The 21,635-nt window shown below is 43.6% G+C and overlaps 1 non-coding gene across 1 annotated transcript; it reads left to right on the top strand.

Annotated features, from left to right (window-relative positions):
* Window positions 1-7,695: 7,695 nt before the first annotated feature.
* On the top strand, window positions 7,696-7,833 carry LOC114809791. Its single transcript, XR_003757568.1, has one exon. It is a non-coding gene; the product is annotated as a small nucleolar RNA SNORA7 (small nucleolar RNA).
* The last annotated feature ends 13,802 nt before the right edge of the window (window positions 7,834-21,635 follow it).

Here is a 21,635-nt window from a genome sequence, read left to right as displayed (position 1 = left end):
GTTCATAGCCAAGCCCCCATTTTGTCTTTTCTCTTCATAAATTCAAATTTAGAAATTTAGTCACACTCAGTGAGCAAATACAACTCATACAACTGCACCATGAGTAATCAGGGAGAACAGGTAATCATTCAATCAATGGTTGAATGCCTCTGTGTTCAGAGCACTGCTTGGGAAAGTGCAGTACAGATAGTAGACAATAAGTACATACTAAATTTTTTAATGGTATTTTTTATGTAAGAGACATTATACTAAGTGCAGGGGTAGATATAAGATTATCAGGTTGGACACAGTCCCTGTCCCACAGAGCTCACAGTCTAAATCCCCCTTTTACAGATGTGGTAACTGAGGCACAGAGAAATTAAGTGACTTGCCAAGGTCACACAGCAGACAAGTGGAGGAGCCAGGATTAGAATCTAAGTCCTTCTGACTCCCAGGCCTGTGCTCTATCCACTAGGCAAATCTGCTTCTGTACTGGACTCCAATGGTATGCATTGTCTCTGTCCTATTTGAGTTTCACTTTGGGACAGTTCTGGAAGGGTATTAGGCTGACTGTGTGTGACACCTGGACCCCCTTGTCCATCTCCAGATACACACAAGGCAGGGTCTCTTGCCTCTCCTCCCCGCCGCCCCAACTGGTGCGCAAATGCTGGGCCCTAGCCTTCACTTCAGTGATCCCCTGGGGAGACAATGAACAGATTCTTCTCCGAAGTATCTGTGGGAAAACTCCCGGCACCCCAAGCACAGCTATCACATTTCCCTGGAAAGGAAGAGAAGGGGAAGATTGATGGTTTCTGCCAAGTCCCTAACCCAATTGCCCCGAGGTGTCTTCTGCCTTGCTAACACACCCTTGGCTGAGGGACAACCTGGACACCACCCAGGACCCGGGGAGAAGTTTCCAGCACCAGGAATCATCCTGCCATAGGAGAGAAGTTGCATCCAGCTCTCGATCCCTCCTTGGAGGGGCCCTGCACCCGCTCAGCAGACCACACTGGCTTCAAGGGAACTTTTTTCAGGGAAAGGACAAAACTAGAAAGGGAGCTTGAAGTCACTGTTAGCTTCTGTCCTCAGCATTTAATCATCCTCTTGCCTGTTTCTTCCACAGTTAGTGGTCATTCATCCAGTGTTATACTCTGCAGTCCAGTTTTCAACTGGCCTGCCCTGCTCTCGTGCTCATATAGCACAAGATGCCTTCATTTCTGGTGTTATTCTTTTAAGCACCTTGGTTCTTCTGCCTTGCTCATGTTGTTTAGAGAGGGCACCTCTGAATACAGGAAACTGGGAGGGAAAGCAACAGTTTTGGAGTGAGAAAGGAGAAGGGATGCACTCTACCGTTTGGGACTTCCATAGAGGTTCCATATCAATCAATCAATAGCATTGATTGAGTGCTTACTGTGTGCAGAGCACTGCACTTAGCACTTGGGAGAGTACAATGCAACAGTGTTGGTTGGCACAGTCCCTGCGCACACTGAACTTACAGTCTAAAAGGAGAGACGGACATGGATCTAAATAAATCATTTACGGATATGCACGAAAGTGTAGTAGAACCATGGGTGGTGGGAATACCAAGTGTCCAAAATGTCCAAATTTCACCACTGATGATGAAATTCATCTATGAGTGCTTGAGTGCTTGAAAAGGCCAATGTGGGAGTCCTGGCTACTTTGTGCACCTAGAAAGGTTACCCTTTATTATGTCATTAGGCTTAGTGTTTGCAGTACCTGGTTATTGTTTTTTCTTCTGCTTCCATGTCTCTTGTTCCATGAAGCTTTTTCTTCAAAAGAACATCTCTTTTCTTGATAGTAGTGTGCACTACTGGTCTATTCTCACCACTTGCCTCCCACTTTTCAGCTGGATTGCAGCTTAGCTTGAGGCTTTGTTTTACTATGTCCATAAAACCATTCTTCTGCCCTCTTTGCTTTCAGTTTCCAAACTTCAGCTCTCCATATAGCAGCTGTTTGAGTATTCTACTGTCACTCCTTCTTTTGATGTGTCTCACTTTATGTTATGGTGAACATATGTTTGATGCTAGTAGGTTGAGTAGGTTCCAGAAGTTCATTGTTTGTGATCTTGTCTTATTTAATATTGCGTATGACACGGAAGTGATGCTGGTAGAACTGTTGTTTTGCACTCTCCCAATCATTTGGTACAGTGCTCCGCACATAGTAAACGTTCAATAAATACCATTGTTTAATTGTATGGTGGTCCTGGTTTTGAGAGAGTTGGGCAACAATACAGTTCTGTAGATTTTTAATTTGGACTGGAGCCAAATAGCTCACAGCTGCCACACTCTAATAGTCTCCCAAAGGATGGCCTTCTTGATTCAGTTTTCTAGTTTCTTCTCTATCATTTGTCATTGGTCGATCTGCTGCCTAGGTAACAGAATTCTGTGTCAGCATTTAGCTCTGTGTTGTCAGCATGCATTTTTGATTGCTATATGGCTACCCTGGTGCCAGTTGATACATCACCTGGGTTTTCTTTAGGTTTATAGTCAGCTCATTATGTCTAACTTATTCAGCGAAATGGTATATAAAGTATTGCATGTCTTCTTGGGTGTGGGCTTCTAGCAGTCAGGGGTATTTACAGGTTGTCTACTGCACCAGTCTCCTTGCTGCCCTCCCAACCTCCTGTCTCTCCTCACTCCAGACCATACTTCACTCTGCTGCTTCAGTCATCTTTCTATAAAAACGTTCAGGACCTGTCACCCACCCTCCTCAAAAATCTCCACCTCCGTACCAAACAAAATCTCATCACAATTGGCTTTAAAGCACTACATCACCTGCCCCCTCCTACTTCACCTAGCTTCTCTCCTTTTAGAACCTAGCCAGCATCCTTTGCTCCTCTGGTACTAACCTTCTCACTGTGCCTCTATCTCACCTGTCTTGCCGCCGACCCCTGGCCCATGTCCTGCCTCTGGCCTGGAATGCCCCTCTCCTGAAATCTGACGATTATTTCCCTCCACCCCCCTTCAAAGCCTTATTGAAGGCATATCTCCTCCAAGACTAAGCCCCACTTTTCCTCATCTCCCATTCCCTTCTGTGTCACCCTAACTTGTTGCCTTTGCTCCCCCTCAACTCCCAGCCCCACAGCACTAATGTACATATCTGTAATTCTATTTATTTGAATTGATGTCTGTATTCCCTACCCTAGACTATGAGCTCATTGTGGGCAGGGATTGTCACTGTTTATTGTTGTATTCTTCTTTCCCAAGCACTTAGTACAGTGCTCTGCACACAGTAAGTGCTTAATAAATATGATTAAATGAATGAATGAATGCTAAATACTATAACACCCACCTCACACCCCCTTCTTCCCCGACCCTAAACTATAACTATAAGCTTGTGGGCAGGGAACATGCCTACCAAGTCTTATACAGTACTCTCACAAGTGCTTAATATAGTGCTCTACACAAAGTAAGTGCTCATTAAATATGATTGATTATACAAAAATCTTGGGAGAGTACAGCAATAGTAATCCACAAGTTCCCCGCCTGAGAAAGAAACTTACGTATAATGTGACAGTGAGAAAAAACATTTACAAATAGAGATTGAAGGAGGAGAAATAAAGACAAAACAGGAAGTAGGGCAAGTATATCAAGATGATGTAACAGTAAATACTTAAATGTAGAAATAACTATATACAGATGTTCATGAGTACTGTTATGAATAAAATACATTCATTCAATCGTATTTATTGAGTGCTTACTGTGTGCAGAGCACTGTACTAAGCTCTTAACATAAATACTAAGGGTGAGGGTTAAGGGTCAGTGAGCATGTAAGTTAATCAAAAAAGGATTCCTTGAGGAGATGAGATGTTCAGAGAATTTCAAATAAAGGGAGATATGTGTCTGGTGTATTCAAGGGGGAATGGAGTTCTGTGGAGAGCACAGCAGGAGTGAGGGGTAGGAGGAGAAAGAGTTACCCACTCCTACCTCACCTCACTTCTCTCCTTTTACAATAATAATGGTGGCATTTGTTAAGTGCTTACTTTGTGCAAAGCACTGTTCTAAGAGCTGGGGAGAATACAAGGAGATCAGGTTCTCCCACGTGGGGCTCAGAATCTTAATCCCCATTTTACAGATGAGGGAACTGAGGCACAGAGAGGTTAAGTCACTTGCCCAAAGTCACACAGCTGACAAGCAGTGAAGCTGGGACTTGGACCCATGACCTCTGACTCCCCAGCCTGTGCTCATTCCACTGAGCCACCCAGCCAGCATCATTTGCTCCTCTGGTACTAACCTTCTCACTGTGCCTCTATCTCACCTGTCTCGCCGCTGACCCCTGGCCCATGACCTGCCTCTGGCATGGAATGTCCCCCTCCTGAAATCTGACAGACAATTATTTCCCCCCACCCCCCTTCAAAGTCTTATTGAAGGCGTATCCTCTCCAAGAGGTGTGAAGAAGCATGAAGCAGCATGGCTTCAATTCAGAGGGACCTAGGTTCTAATCCTGGTTCCACCATCTGTCTGCTGAGTGACCTTGGACAAGTCACTTAACTTCTATGTGCCTCAGTTCCCTCAACTGCAAAATGGGAATTCAATACCCATTCACCCTCCTATTTAGACTGTGAGCATCAAGTGGGATCTACTTATCTTGTATTTATTCCAGTGCTTAGTAGAATGCTTGCCACATAGTAAGTGCTTAAGAAATACTATAATCATCATTATATTATTATTATTATCGATAATAATAATAGTACCATAATAGCAAGGATTGTTAGAAGGTGAGCTAAGGAAGGGCAGAGTCCCTGTTCTAAGCTGGGGATAGTGGGTGGATTTGATAAGAATGATGGAGAAAACTGGAATCAGTCAATCAAATATATTTATTGAGCACTTATTATGTGCAGAGCTCTTTACTAAGTGTTTGGGAGAACACAATACAGCAGAATTAGCAGACAAATTCCCTATCAATAATGAGCTAACAAGAAAGACTTGAGATCAAGAATAAGGAGGATCTGCTTGATGTGGAGGGAGATAGGTAGTCATTTGAGGGATTTGAAGAGCAGAGAAATGTGTGCTAAATGACACTGCAAAAAGATGATCTGTCTAGTTAGTGTAGAGGTTGGACTGAAGCAGGGAGAGTCTGGTGGTGAGGAGTCCTGTGAAGAGGTCAAGAGTCTAACCACAACATGCCAGAGGCTTGGATGAGTATAATAGCACAGAGAAGTGAAGTGACTTTCCTAAGGTCACACAGCAGACAAGTGGCAGAGCCAGGATTATGACTCAGATCTTTCTTACACATTCCCCGTTTCCCTGTTTACATCTAGAAACTGGGACCTTTGTAGTTAAAAAAAAAATAAAATAGAGGAAGAAAGCTCGAAGTCCTATATCTGGTGTCCTGTGTTCAGGAATGTTGGCATTTAGAGACGTCTCCCTGCAGCCACTAAGGGCCTAAAAAAGAATAGCAAAGATGGCATCCAAAGTGGAACATATTTAGAAGGGAGAAAAAAACCTAGCTGAGTGTCGTGAGCCAGAATGTTTTTGAAATGAACCCAGAAAGAGGGGCCACTTCCACCACCTCAGGGATAACCACACTGAGATCTTGTGGGTCACGGGGACCCAGTTCTCTGCCCTTGTTATTCTAGACAACAAGCAGCATGACTTTAGTTGGGTGTTTTTCCAAAGGCCCTATGTCTTCCTGGAATGTTTTGTTTAAATGGGGGTTTTTGTGTGACGAGAAAGCCCAGCCATGTGGCAGGCACCGTTGGCTCACTGCCTGCCTCGGCGCCGGCTTGAGTACATCTGTGTGGCTGTTCTGAATTTATGAGCCAGGAACCTTGATCAGAAATGACTGTTTTCCTTCTGAATTCAAGAGACACAAGTAGGCAGTTTTTTTTTTTTTCTCTTCATGACCAAAGTTCCTGGAACCGCTTACCCAACACCAGGCATATGCAAACATGCATACACACTTACACACACATACAGAAGCACACACGGGTAAGGAAATGGAAAGAGAAGAAAGTTCTTGTTCCAGTTAAAGAGCCCCTGGAGCACTCTCAGTGTGGGAATGGCTCTAGTTTTGGCAGAAAAGAGCCCCAAACAGGAAAATTTTGAGCCGAGAACTGAGTCAGAAACCTTGAGTGAAAGGACAGGAAAGTGTGTAAGTTCACAGGCAGCAGTCAATCAATCAGTGGTATTTATTGAGCGCATACTACATGCAAAGCACTGCGCTAAGCACTTGGGAAAGTATAATAGAACTTGTAGAAATCTATTGTTAATGCACCCTAGTGTCTAAGGTCTGAAATGCTGGGAATAGCAATTCCTGGGCCACTAGACTATAACCTCCTTGAGGGCAGGGATCGTGCCTGTTTATTCTATGGTACTTTTCCAAGTGCCAAGTGCACAGTGCACTGACACAGTAAGTACTCAATAAATACTATTGATTGATTTGGAGCAGCATCTTTTTCTGAGGGTCAGGTTACCAATGGTTGTTCTGGCCCTACACAGGCAAAACCCCAACCCAACATGCTTATCTCATGTGGTGCTTGGCATGATAACACTGGCCACACTGCAGAAGAGCAATGGAGAGGAGTAAGAGTGAGACTGGAAGTTAAAGAGAGAAACAAAATCAAAGTTTCCCCCCACAGCACTTACGTAAGCATACATAATTCATTTATTTATATTAATTATTATCTCCCCCTCTAGAATGTAAGCTCATTGTGAGCAGGGAGCATGTCTGCCAACTCTTTATATTGTACTTTTCCAAGTGCTTAATTCAGCACTTAGTAAGTGCTCAGTAAATACCATTCATTGATTGATTGATAAGGAGATATGTGGACTTGAGAATGTATGAAGAGTAGGGGGCAGCTACGAGTTTTAATCTTAACTTTGACAACTGTTACTTTAGGAATATTGTAAGTATGGTGGCTTGAAAAATGAGGTAAAGAGACATTGAAGAGAGACCTGTCCATTAGCTAAAGTTCATTAGCTAAAGTTGAGAAGTAGCATGGCTCAGTGGAAAGAGTACAGTCTTGGGAATCTGAGGTCATGGGTTCTAATCCTAGGTCCTCCATTTATCAGCTGTGTGACCTTGGGCAAGTTACTTAACTTTTCTGTGCCTTAGTTACCTCATCTGTAAAATGGGGATTAAGTCTGTGACTCCCACGTGGAACAACCTGATTACCTTGTATCTACCCCAGCTCTTAGAACAGTGCTTGGCATATAGTAAGAGCTTAACTAATACCATAATCTTCATCATTAAAGTTATTCCTATTTATCCCATTCATACCCCTGAAGGAAATCTGGAACTCACTGACACTCACTGTTAGGTGTTGAGTGCTAGAAATTTCATGGCACATCCTGGGCATTGGTCAGGACTCAGGCAAAAACATAGATTACCACCAGTATGATTTCTTTAGCACCTATTGTGTTCAGAGGACTGTAATGTATGCTTGGGAAAGCAGAAAAGAAGAAAAGGCATATTCCCTGCCCAAAAGGAGCTCAAAGAGGGAGGCAGGTATTCAAAATATTTACAGTTAATGGGGCCAGAACAAGAGTCAAATAGGAAGTAGAATGAATATGCCAGGATTAAAAATCAGATGATCTTGAAATACCATGGAATATGACTACATTGAATGCTTACTTTGTGCAGAACCCTGTACTAGGTGTTTGGGAACATACACTGAGAATAAAAACAGTCCCTTCCCTCAAATAGCTTGCAATCTAATGGAAATAAACATTTTATACATAGTAGGTGCAAGAACCCCTCTCAGGACCGCACCTGGAGAACTTTCTGTACTCTACCAGTCTTGGCTATGGGAGGGAGAGTCAAGCAGAGGCATACACATTCCATTCCTAGCTTGGGCAGTGGCTAACGAGTGGAAGGCAATCTGCTACAAGTCAAAACTCACCTGTTTTGGACAGCAGCAGCATGGGAGAGAGTCAAGGGTGGAGACTCAAGTTTACTGTGCAGAAGAAGGCACTGGTAAACCACTTCCATGTTTTTACCAAGAAAACTCTGTGGAGACACTACCAGAATGACTGCACATGGAGGTGGGGCATTCTGGGAAAGATGTGTCCATTCAGTCGCTATGGGCTGAAGATGACTCGACAGCATAAGACAAGACAAGGAGCAAGAAGAAACATAGATGTACGTAATGGAGATTGGAAACCAAGGCACTGTATGCTTGGAGTCACTTGCTGCTAATAGGCAATTGTCTGTGTGGCTGCTTTAAAGTAATTCCCATTCACTTAGTGAAGTGGTCTAGCACTTTCTGTTCTCCCAGTGACCTAGGAGTTGTCTAATTATTGGGTGATTGTAACAAATGTGGTTGATGATGCATGGGGTAATTTCCCCACATCTCATTCAGAAAAAAAGGTATTTGAAATGCCTCCTCTTTTGTAATGAGTTATCTAACTAACCCACTTTATTTGTCATTAATGAAGCTGTAAAATTTTTAAACCAGGTTTAGTCAAAAGAACAATGAGTGGAAAGGCCATCTAAATCAAGTACATTCCTCGCCAGATTTCTAGAGTCCCTGAAGGATTGACTTCCTGCCTCTGCTCTGCTGTGCAAGGAATCCTGGCTTCTTTGGCACAGTTCATGAGGTGGTTTGCCCCCAGAGGTACTGTTCAGAGAACCAGGATTCCTGAACCTACTGTTTCTACTTAACCACACAGTAAAATAGTTGTTTATCAGCTGGATTCCAACAGCCTCTATCAATAAGGATGGTATTTCATTTATAACTACTACTACCACCACCACTAATCATCATCATCATCACCAGAAGTATTTATTGAGCACTTATTATATGCAGAGCACTGTACTAAGTGGTTGGGAGAGTTCAATACAACAGAGTTGGCATATATGTTCCCTGCCCACAATGAATTGAATGATAATAATAGTAATATTTGTTAAGTGCTTACTATGTACTAAATACTGTACTAAACCCTGGTAAAGTTACAAGATCATCAACCTCCCTCCGCCCCCCGCCCATGGGTCTCACAGTCTAAGTAGGGAAGAGAACAAATATTCAATCCTCATTTTTCAGATGAGACAATTGAGTCACAGAGACGTTAAGTGATTTACCCAAGGTCACAAAACAGGAAAGTGGCATAGCCAGTATTATAACCCAGGTTCTCTGACTCTCAGGCCCATACTCTTTCCACTAGGCCATATTGCTTCTCTAATAATAATTATTGTGATATTTTAATTACTTAACATATGTCAAGTATTGCAGTAAGCACTCATGTAGATAGAAAATAACCAGGTTAGACTCAGTCCCTGTCTTACATAAAACTCCCAGCCTAAATGGGAGTGAGAACAGGCATTGAATCCCCATATTACACATGAGGAAACTGAGGCTTAGAGTAGTTAAGTGACTTGTCCAAGGTCACACAGCAGGCAAGTGATACAGCTGGGATTAGAACACAGGTCCTCTGACTCCCAGGCTTGTGATCTTTCCATTATTATTATTAATAATTCAGTCAATCAATGATATTTTTTGAATCCTTACTCTGTACTCAATACTATATATTCTTGGTAGAATACAAGAGAGTAGTTAGAGACAATCCTGCCCTCAAGGAGTTTACAATCTAGCGGGGAAGACAGACATTAAAATGTATTATAGGTAGAGAGAATAAAGATGTTTACAGAAGTGTGGTGGGGGAGGGGAAAATATCAAAGTGCTAATTATTCTATTACTAGAAATGAGCTGTTGGACATGAGGATAGAGGAAATTCCAAGCTGGGGGAACTGCAGGAGCAAGGGAATAAAGACTGTAGAGATGAGAGCATAGCATGACCTAGTGGATAGAGCATGGATCTGGAAATCATAAGGACTTGAATTCTAACCCTGGATCTGCCGCTTGTCTGCTGTGTGACCTTGGACAAGTCACTTAACTTCTCTGTCCCTCAGTTACCTCATCTGTAAAATGGGCTTTAAGACTGTTAGCTCCATGTGGGACATGGCCTGTGTCCAACCTGACTAGCTTATTTCTACTCTCGTACTCCGTACAGTGCTTGGCGTATAGTAAGCACTTAACAAATACCACTGGAAAAAAAAAAGAGATCCAGTTGGAGACCCAGTTTATGGGGAATGAAGAGAGTGAACTGGGGAGGAGACAGTAAATAGAGCAGATTGCATCTTTCTCCTTTTCTACTGAAGGATGAAAAGCTAAAATGAGAACAGCAGTGGCAAAGAGACCTGATTTTCTGTGAACTTTGTTGGCCGCTTTGGATAATGAGCTCCTCCTTGGAGGAAGGTGTGGACAGGTGAGGACAGTGTTCACTTCTCTGTCCCCTCCCTTAGTTCTCTTCCCTGACCTGAAGTCCTGGAAGAAGACTTCCTGGGGAAGCAGCGTGGCTCAGTGGAAAGAGCACGGGCTTTGGAGTCAGGGCTCATGAGTTCGAATCCCGGCTCTGCCACTTGTCGGCTGTGTGACTGTGGGCAAGTCACTGAACTTCTCTGTGCCTCAGTTCCCTCATCTGTAAAATGGGGATTAAGACTGTGAGCCCCACGTGGGACAACCTGATTCCCCTATGTCTACCCCAGCGCTTAGAACAGTGCTCGGCACATAGTAAGCGCTTAACAAATACCAACATTATTATTATTATTATTAAGACAGAAAGAAGCAGCTAGTCTGGGGTGGTGCTGGGAAAGGGAGATAGAACAGGTTTCCCCTCACTCCAGATCTTAACCAACTCAGCTCAAACCCTTATTTCATTGTGGGCAAACTCTCTTTCATCCTTTCATCCTGGTCCTCTTACTTCTCACAGACAGCAAGACTTGGCTCCTGCCTGATCAGTCTATTGCAATCAGTCAGTCAATCAATCAATGGTATTTATTGAGCGCTTACTATGTGCAGAGCACTGTACTCAGAGCTTGAGAGAGAACAGTACAACAGAATTTGCAGACACGTTCCCTGCCCATAAGGAATTTGGTCTCAAGTTAAGTTTACAGCTTAAAGATTTTGTTGCTTTCAAGGAGGTCTCTCACTGGAGACTGGGAGGAATTGATCTGTTCTTACCCCCAACAGTGCCACTTTCACTCTATCTGGTTCCTTAACCTTTAGGCTGATTTTGCTCTAAGAAATGTTAATCAGGAGAAATCCTTCAAGATGATTACATAAAGCAGTGTTTTATAAAGCCTTTTGGCCGGCACGATGAGGTGAATGGTGGGACTTTCCGTAAAGCTCAGGAGGAAAGAACTCTGTCTGATAGCAGACATGCACGTGGCTTTCTCCACTTTCCTGGATCACTTTCCTGAGAGCCGGAATGGGTGAAGCAGGAAAATATGCTTTCCTCTGGTGTCCTGGCTCATTTTCCTAAGCTCTGGCGTGGTTCCTGTAGCCGTGGAAGCAGGAAAACGTGTTTCTGTCCACTGGTCTGGCTTACATTCCCGGCTGACTCCAGTGGCAGAGGGGGGAGAGCTGCCACTGCTGCCACTCCACTGCTACTGCCGCCACGCTCGGGTCTACAGGAGAAGAGGGAACTGGGCTGGGCTTTCATGGTAGGGCGAGGAAAACCTGGAAGGGTTCATGCTGCCGGAGGTCCATCTCCCAACAAGTCAGGAAGAGGAGACAAAAAGAGAAGCACATTAATTTTATTCTTGCTTAAAAAGCTGAGAGATATATAACCTCCCCGGGGCCTGCAATGATCTGAGAATCACTGTCTTCATTGTCCGGCCCAGTGGGGGCCGTGTCCAGAGGGCGGTACTGGGCCACCATTAGATTGCATCATATGACTGAGGGTGGTGCCATGGTGGACCACAGTTCAACCCTTTCACCTCAGGATTGGCAGAACTGATATGAAGTTCAGACAATGCCTCTTATGCAAATCACAACCCCATGTAGGTTCCTCTATCTCTCCCCTCTCCTCCATTTTTAAATCCCACATTATTCATCTTTCTCCCCTCCCTCCCACTACTTTTGCTATTGTCTTCTGCCCTTGTGGGCCTTTCCATATTTTTGACTGGTTTTGATGCTGTCTCACTTTCCTGCTCTCCCTTCTAGGGTGGTTGTTAATAATTATGGTGCTTATTAAGCACTTACTACATGTCAAGCACTGTTCTAAGCTCTGGGTTAGATATAAATCAATCAGGTTGGACACAGTCCATGTCCCACATGGACTCACAGTCTTAATCCCCATTTTACAGATAAGGTCACTGAGGCACAGAGAAGTGAAGTGACTTGCCCTAAGTTAAATAGCAGCAAGTGGTGGAGCCAGGATTAGAATACAGGTCCTCATGACTTGATTGATTGATTTGATGTTGGTATTTGTTAAGCGCTTACTATGTGCAGAGCACTGTTCTAAGCGCTGGGGTAGACATAGGGGAATCAGGTTGTCCCACATGGGGCTCACAGTCTTAATCCCCATTTTACAGATGAGGTAACTGAGGCCCAGAGAAGTTAAGTGACTTGCCCACAGTCACACAGCTGACAAGTGGCAGAGCTGGGATTTGAACTCATGACCTCTGACTCCAAAGCCCATGCTCTGTTCACAAGGCCACACTGCTTCTAGGGGACTTTTACCCTCCATTCTGATGATCCCACCACTTTCCAAGCCATCTGTTTCCTTCCACTTCTCAGTTTGGCTGACTTCCTGCTTCATCACACCTCAGCCACACATCAGTGTGGTCACACTAGATATAATCACCTCAAAATACTGCACCAGCTCTGAACTCATGAATTCTGGCTTACCACTATCTAATCACGATTTTCTACCCTGACACCTCACCCAAACCACCTCTTTCCTAAGCCAGCCTCTCACCCCCTACCATGCCTTCTGTATTATGGATCCAGCCCCCTTAGCCCAGTCTCCCTGCCCACTCTCCTCTCCCTTGACACAAAAACTCATGCCCTCAACTTTTCCCTCTCCTCAGTCTTGACTCTTTTGCGCCCCCCCCCCCCCACCCTTCATCTCTCTTTGTCATTTTCACCCATTCCTGGATCACCTCAACAGTCCACTTCAATCTGCTCTTTCACCCATTCCTCTAAAGGGCCTGGCAGAAATCTTGACAATGGTTTGACTTCTGGCATTACAAGTTCACTCTGTCTTGCTATAATGTAGTTCTCTCTTCCACTAGATAAAACTTCTCTTCCTCTTGCGGCAAATTCCAAACCCACAAAGCCCTATCAGCTCTTCAACTTTTCCAAACTTTTAACTCCCTCATCCCTGCTTCCACAGCATTTACATACATGCACAGTCTAATTGTCTACTGCTTCCCCTATTTATAATTAATTTTAATCAGTCGATCAATTAATGGTATATATTGAGCATTTACTATGTGCAGAGCACTGTTTCAAGTGCTTGGAATAATAAAGTACAATAGAATTAGCCATTAATGTCTGCTTATGCTCAGATTGTAAGCTTCTTGAGAGAAGGGTCATGTCTAATGACTCTATTGTTCTCTCCCAAGCTTGTAGCACAGTGCTGTGTTTGCAGCAAGTCCTCAGTAAACACCATTGCTTGATTAAGTTCCCAATGACCCCATCTCCTGACCTCTTCCTTGTCAACTACTTTGTTGACAAAATTGATGCCATCAGGAGAGAACTTCCCCAAATCTTGCCATCATCTCCTTCCCAGGTCACTACCTCCTCTTTCTCTGCATTTCTCAAGAGGGGAACTTCTGCCTACCTTCTAAATTCACCCCCTCTTCATAAGCCCCTAACCCTATTCCATCTCACCACCTAAAATCACCTGCTCCCACTCTTTTTCCTTCCTTCACTTCTCTTTGCAATCTTTCACTCACTTTTGACTCTTTCCCTTCTACCTTCAATTAAGCCCATCTCCCGCATACTTAAAAATCAATCAATCTCAATCCCTCCACGCCATCCAGCAGTCGCCCCATCTCTCTGTCCCATCCCTATCCAATTCCACCAGCTCCCATCACTTCCTCTACACTCTTTTCTTGATCCTCCACAATCAGATTTTCTTCTACTTTACTCCACCATAATATAACTCCCTAAATTCACCACTGACCTCCTCATAGCCAAACCCAATGGCCTTTATTCAGTTCTAATTCTCCCTGATGTTTCAGCTGCCTTTGGCAGCATGGCCCAGTCACCAGCCTGGGAGTCAGAAAAAAAAGGGGTTCTAATCCCAACTCTAACACATATCTGCTATGTTACTTTAGAAAAGCTACTTGACTTCTCTCTGCTTCAGTTTCTTCAACTGTAAAATGGGGTTTAAATACCTGTTCTCCTTCCCTTATGAGCTGTGAACCCCATGTGGGACAGAGACTGGTCATATCTGACTGCATTATTATTATTATTGTTATTATTATTGTATTTGTTAAGTGCTTACTATACGCCAAGAACTGTTCTAAACACTGGGATAGATATAAGGTTTTCAGGTTGGACAAAGTGCCTGTCACATATGGGGTTCACAATCTTGGTGGAAATATTCATTCATTCACTCATTCAATTGTATTTATTGAGAGCTAACTCTGTGCAGAGCACTGTACCATGTGCTTGGGAGAATACAGTACAACAATAAACAGGCACATTCCCTGCCAACAATGGGTTTACAATCTGGAGTAGGGGAGACAGGTATCAATTAAAATAAATAAGTTATAGAATATGTACATAAGTGCTGTGGGGCTGGGAAGTGGGGAAGAGCAAAGGGAGCAAGTCAGGGTGATGCAGAAGGGAGTGGGAGATGAGGAAAGATGGGGCTTAGTGCAGAAAGGCCTCGTGGAAGAGATGTGTCTTCAGTAAGGCTTTGAAGGAGGGGAGAATGATTGTCTGTCGGATTTGAGGAGAGAGGGCATTCCAGGCCAGAGGCAGGATATGGGCTAGGAATTGATGGTGAGATAGACCAGATCGAGGCACATTGAGAAGGTTAGCACTAGAGAAGCAAAGTGTGCAGCCTGGGTTATAGAAGAAGTAAGGAGAGATAGGAGGGGGTAAGGTGGTCAAGGGCTTTAAAGCCAATATTAAGGAGTTTTTCTTTGATGTGGAGGTGGATGGGCAACCACTGGAGTTTTTTGAGGAGTGGAGTGATATGTCCAGAATGTTTTTAGAGAAAAATGATCCCGGCAGTAGGGTGAAGAAGGAGGCTGGGAGGTCAGCAAGGAGGTTGATGCAGTAATCCTGGCGGGATAGGATGAGTGATCGTATTAATGTGGTAGCAGTTTGGATGGAGAGGAAAGGGTGGATTTTAGCTATATTGTGAGGGTGGGACTGACAGGATTTAGTGACAGATTGAATATATGAGTTGAATGAGAGAGAGGAGTCAAGGATAATGCCAAGGCTATGGGCATGTGAGACAGGAAGGATGGTGGTGATAACTACACTGAGGGGAAAGTCATGGGGAGGACAGGGATATAAAGAGCTCTGTTTTGAATATGCTAAGTTTGAGGTGATGGGAGGACATCCAACAAGAAATGTCTTGAAGGCAGAAGGAAATGTGAGACAGGAGAGAAGGCGAGAGATCAGGGCAGAGATATAGATTTGGGTATCAGCTGTTTAGAGGTGGCAGTTGAAGCCATAAGGGTGAATGAGTTCTCCAAGAGAGTGAGTGTAGATGGAGAATAGAAGGGGACCCAAAATTGAACCTTGAAGGACCCCCACAGAGAGAGAGTGGGAGGCAGAGAAGGAGTCCGAGAAGGAGACTGAGAATGATCCTCCAGAAAGATGAGGAGAACCAGAAGGCAGAGTCAGGGAGGCCAAGTTTGGATAACTTTTCCAGGACAAGGGTGTGGTACACAGTGTCAAAGGCTTCAGAGCTCTCCATCACCTTGCCCCCTCCTACCTCACCTCCCTTCTCTCTTTCTACTACCCACCCCATACACTCCGCTCCTCTGCCGCTCACCTCCTCATGGTCCCCCGTTCACACCTGTCCTGCCATCGACCCCTGGCCCACATCCTACCTCTGTCATGGAATGCCCTCCCTCCTCACATCTGCCAAACTAACTCTCTTCCCCTCTTCAAAGCCCTACTGAAAGCTCACCTCCTCCAGAAGGCCTTCCCAGACTGAGCCACCCCCTTTCATTCTGCTCCTCCTCCCCTCCCCATTCCCCCCGCCCCACCCTCTGCTCTTCCCCCTTCCCCTCCCCTCAGCACTGTGCATATTTGTATATATTATTTATTACCCTATTTTTATTAATGTTGTGTATATCTCTATGATTCTATTTATCTTGATGATGTCTGCACTAGACTGCTTGTTTTGTTTTTTTTTGTTTTGTTCTGTTTTGCTTTGCTGTCTGTCTTCCCCATTTAGACTGTGAGCCTGTTATTGGGCAGGGATTGTCTCTATCTGTTGCCGAATTGTACACTCCAAGCACTTAGTACAGTGCTGTGCACATAGTAAGCACTCAATAAATACTATTGAATGAATGTATGAATGAATGAAGGCAGCTGAGAGGTTGAGGAGGATTAGGATGGAGTAGCGGCCATTGGATTTGTCAAGAAGATCACTGGATTTTGTCTGTCTTCCTTATTAGATTTAAAACTTGAGGGAAGGAAGCCTGTGTCTTGCTACTGCTGTATTCTCCCAAACTGAATAGGCACTCAGTAAATGCCAAGGATTACCCAAAAGGTTAACAAAGAAAGACTTTGGGAGGGCAGAGAGCAGAATAGTTCAAGAATGAGGGATGTTATTGAGATGAAATATATTGGCAGAAAAGCAGCCGTGACAGTGAGAGACTGTTTAGAATGAAGATATCAGAACTATTTTAAGTTCGAGGGGGAGCAAATGCTCTGAGATAAAAACTATTTTGGACAATAAGCTTAACCTCCCTTAGGAAATGAATAAAGTTGGAATGAAGCTATGGAGCCTATTGAAAAGAGCATGGGCCTGGGAATCAGAAATTCTCAGTCATTTGCCTGATGTATGACCTTGGGCAAATCACTTAACATCTCTGTAGCTCAACTTCTTCACCTGTAAAATGGGTATGCAATACTTGTTCTCCCTCCTACGTAGACTGTGTGGGACATTCATGGACTATGTTCGACCTGATTATCTTTTATCTACCCCAGGGTTTAGAAAAATGCTTGGCACATCATATGTATTTAATGAATATCACAGTATCATTATTATTATGAAACTGACATATTGCAGGCTGATTTAGGGCAATTTAAAGACTTGCATGTCCTTAGCTGTCTTTCTCAGCAAGAATGACAGCTGCTGTAAATTTTTTTAATGGTATTTGTTAATGCTTTCTATGTGTCAAGCACTATTGTAGTGGGATAGAAACAAGTTTATCAGATAAATTGGACTGAGTTCCTGTCCCATGTGGGGCTTACAGTCTAAGTAGGATTTAATTCCCATTGTACAGTTGAGGAAACTGAGGCATAGAGAAGTTAAGTGAATTGGCCAAGGTCATACAGCAAGGAATTGACAGAGCCCAGATTAGAACCCAGGTCCTCTGACTCCTAGTCCCCTGCTCCTTCCACTAGGCAACATTGGGAAGCAGTGCTTCCCAAATTAGGAAAAGCCATAAATTTCCCTAGGTGCTTGAGGAGCTACTAGGATTTGGGCCTCTCATTTGAGCAAAGTGGCTTTCCCAAGCTCCCTAGCCTCGAAAGACATAAAGCTGGAAATCAAGCTGGACTTCCAGGGAATCAGACAGTGGGCATGAAATCATGTCAACTTCCACGTTTTCTCTTCCTCCAGTGACTGGAGGAATTTGAAGTGTTTCCAGTAGATGTATGCTTTTGATCTCTTTGCCTGATGATAAAAAGAATGGTTAGAGGGAGGGTGAGCGTGGGTGGGAGGGACTGGCACAGGAAATCCAAGGCAAATGTTGTGGTTCTGAGGAATGACTGAACTCATTAACAAGGCTGGGCTAGTGGTTAGGCAGAAGAAAAGATGGAGAGAGAGTTGCTCTACAGGCTTATACTTTGTTGGGGTTGCAAGCAGTCTCTCGACTTGGATTTCTGTAAAAAACAGTTAACTTCCTCTGAGTAGTACTGTAAGTCATGAATCCTTCCCCAGTGTTTGAAGACAGTGTGCTCCACTACCAAACATGCCTTGGGTGTGCTTGGAAGCTGGTGAAAAGAGATGCCATTGGACATAGGCAGTTCTTCAGGTATGTGGGCTTGGGCCAAACTGCTCTAAGCTGAAACTTCTCTGTGCCTGAATGACCCTGATGGTGCTAGTTAGGATTCTTCTCTCTCCCTAACTCTCACCACAAAGATTTTACTGTATGTAATTGAATCCACATCTGCAAGGAGCTCCGTAGCAATATTTACAACAGCCCCAACAGAGCAGAGACCTCACTCCACAGTCTCCAGTATCAACAATGAGTGGGCACTTCTCTGTGATTCTGTAACTAGGCAGCGGTAAGGGCATTGGGCAAAGCCAAGGAAAACCATCAAGATCAGATCCAGGCAGATAGAAAGTCTAATTGCAGAATAACAACTGTTGCACCAGCAACTCTAGGCGGCACCTCAGCCGCCCCCCAGGAAAGGAGCAAGGATTGTTGTAACCTACAGTATGACCTGCAAATCAAGTTAAGGAACAAGCATGACAGTGAGGAGGAGATCCAGGGTGACCCAAACTGCTGCAAAACCAAGAACTTCATTCAACATCACAAGATATTCACAGAATCCTCAATATATATCGCTAATACAGAGCCAAATGCTATCATAGAATTCCATTACCTAAGCAGCTTGCTAACAACACAGCAATAGTCAAAGAAGTGGGAAACTGAATCTAAGAGGCCAGTACATCATTTGGCAGACTGATGGAGTGGGTGTATTGTGATATCAGGCTCCAGACTAGCCAAAAAGTCTACAAAACTCTAGCGTTGTCCAACCTTCTCTAGGGCTGTGAGACATGGACTTCTCACAGATGCTATATCGATCAGTAATATTTATTGAGCGCTTCCTGTGTGCAAAACACTTGTATTAAGTGCTTGGGAGAATACAACAGGGTTAGCAGAGACATTCCATACTCACAAGCTTACGCTCTCTTACTCCTTGAGCAGTTCCTCAGTAAAAGTAAAAAGTAGTAGCAGTAGTAGTTGGATGCAGTGCATTGTACTTAAGAGTTTGGGAACTATAATTACTCTCTCCACCTTCAAAGTCTTACTGAAGGCATATCTCCTCCAAGAGGCCTTCCCTGACTAAGCTTTCATTTCCTCTTTTTCCACTCCCTTATGCGTCACTCTGATTTGCTGCCTTTATTCACCCTTCCCTCAGCTCCACAGCACTTATGCATATCATAATTGATTTATTTATATTGACGCCTGTTTCCCCCTCTAGACTGTAAGCTCATTATGGGCAGGGAAAATATTGGCTAATTCTGTTGTACAGTACTCTCCCAAGTGTTTAGAACAGTGCTCTGTACATAGTAAGGGCTCAATAAATACCAGTGATTGATTGAAAGCAAACCAAATAATTCAATGTATGACAGAATAAATGATCATATGGAAGTGATCAGGATGAATATAAGTAGGTACATAAGTGCTAGAGATAGCTGGTGGGCTTATATGACTTGGAATGCTGGGAGTCAATTGGGAAAGATACCTCTGAGGAGGTGGGCTTTTAAGTGAGCATCCAATATGGTCAGGGCTGTGGTTGGATAAATTGGGGAAAGAACATGACTTTGTAGAAAGAGCATAGGCCTGGGAGTCAGAGAACCTGGGTGTAAGCTCCCTCTAGACTATAAGCTCTTGTGGGCAGGGAACCTGTCTACCAACTATGTTTATTGAACTCTCCCAAGCGCTTAGTAAAGAGCTCTGCATAGAGTAAGTACTCAATAAATACCATTGATTGATTGATTCTAATTCCAGCTCCACCACTTGTCTACTGTGGGACCTTGGGGAAGTCACTTAACTTCTCTATGCCTCAGTTTCCTCATCTGTAAAATGAGGATTTAAAACATGTTCTCCCTCCTCCTCATAGTTTAACCCCCCATTCAACAGGGACTTAGTCCAACCTAGTTCACTTGTATCTGCCCCTGAGCTTAGTACAATACTGGGCACATAGGAAGTGCTTGACAAATTCCATAACAATATTATTATTATCATGGAGGGGATTCCCAACCAAGAGAATGCTGTGAGAAAGAAGGTGGAGGCAGGGGAATTGAGAGTGGGGTGCAGTTTAAAAGTTAGCTTAGGAGGAACAAAAAGCAGGTAGGTATGTAATGGATGAATAGAGTAAATATCTAAGGGGAGGTGAGTTGGTGGAGTGACTTGAAGCCAATTGTGAGAGGTTTGTCCTAATATAAAGAGAAACACTGGGAGCCAGAAAAGTTTGGAGGAGCTGAGAGGTGTGTGCTGAGCTGTGCTTCAGGAAAAGATCCTTGCAGCAGTGACTACTATATTAGAGAGGGGAGACTCTGGAGACGTGGAGATCAACAGGTAGTATACTCTCAGTAGTCTACTCTGAAAAGCAGTTCAAACATATCAAGGTGAAACAGCTAAAAACTATATTGAATATTATTTTTTGTACCATGTAGTTATAAACAGGAGTAGCTGTGTGCTCTCAGGGTGGGGGAAAAGAAGGGTAAGAAGAAGAATATTGCAACACAGGCAGACTCCCTCAAGGGCTAGGAGAATTTCTTCCTTAAAACTGCATGAAAAATCAAATGACTTTCTGTTGTATTGTAGTCTGCCAAGCGCTTAGTACAGTGCTCTACACATAGTAAGTGCTTAATAAATATGATTGATTGATTGATAGGGGAGAGGAAGGGAGAGGGGATTAAGTGCCTATTATATGGGCTATTTGAGAGAGATGCCCTCTTACCTTCCTCTTCTATCTACCCTCCTTTTCACCTTCTTTTTTCTTCTCATTTTCCTCTTGCTTCCCTTATTGCAAGACTCAATTTCTCTATCTCCCAAATAATAGCCCCACTCCAGTATTAACGTTACAAAAATTACATAAATAATGAATACATGTGAGTATAACATAACTCATTGATTCAGATTTCCCCATTATCACTTAGTAAATCATTCATGTATACTGAGCACTTACTGTGTGCAGAGTACTGTACAGAGGTCTTGGGAGAGTACAATACAACAAAGTTAGTTAACATGTTCCCTGCCCATAATGAGCTTACGGTCTACAGGGAGACACAGACATTAATATAAATAAATAAATTATGGTTATGTACATAAGTGATGTGGGACTGAGGGTGGGGTGAATAAAGGGTGCAAATCTAAGTGCAAGATACTAATCCACTCATACACATTTACAAATGCACATACACCTACCCTACCTAGACACTCATAGACATACACCCTCAATCCCACACACTCCCTCCCACAAGAGGATACTCACTCGTGGACTCAAATTAATGATTCACATTTTTCCCCGGGCACACTCATCCACACTTGGACATGTTAGTGTTTCTCTGAAAATTTCAATCTTAGATTTCAATGGTAAAATTGAACAGAAATAGGCTTTCGCCAAAGCCACATGAGCAATGATTCTAGTCATAACAGGGAGTTTTCAAGTCCGTAGACACTTTGCGACATAGTACAGTGCTCTGCACATAGTAAGTGCTCAACAAAAACCACTGATTGATAGGACTGACCAGACTGTGACAGGCCTGACCAAGGCCAACTTCGGACATTTAGCTGCCCTTAAGTGGGAAAAACCAAAATAATTGTGGTATTTGTTAAGCACTTACTATGTTCCAAGCACTGTACTAAGTGCCGGGGTAGATACAAAATAACCTGGTCCCACAAGGGGCTCACAGTCAAAGTAGATGGGAGAACAGGTATTGAATTCTCATTTTGCCAATGAGAGAACT

Source organism: Ornithorhynchus anatinus, chromosome 2 (genome assembly GCF_004115215.2).
Source record: "Ornithorhynchus anatinus isolate Pmale09 chromosome 2, mOrnAna1.pri.v4, whole genome shotgun sequence".
Lineage (NCBI taxonomy): Eukaryota > Metazoa > Chordata > Mammalia > Monotremata > Ornithorhynchidae > Ornithorhynchus > Ornithorhynchus anatinus.
Note: the sequence above shows the minus strand (reverse complement) of the source record. Positions and strands in the feature narration are given on the sequence as shown.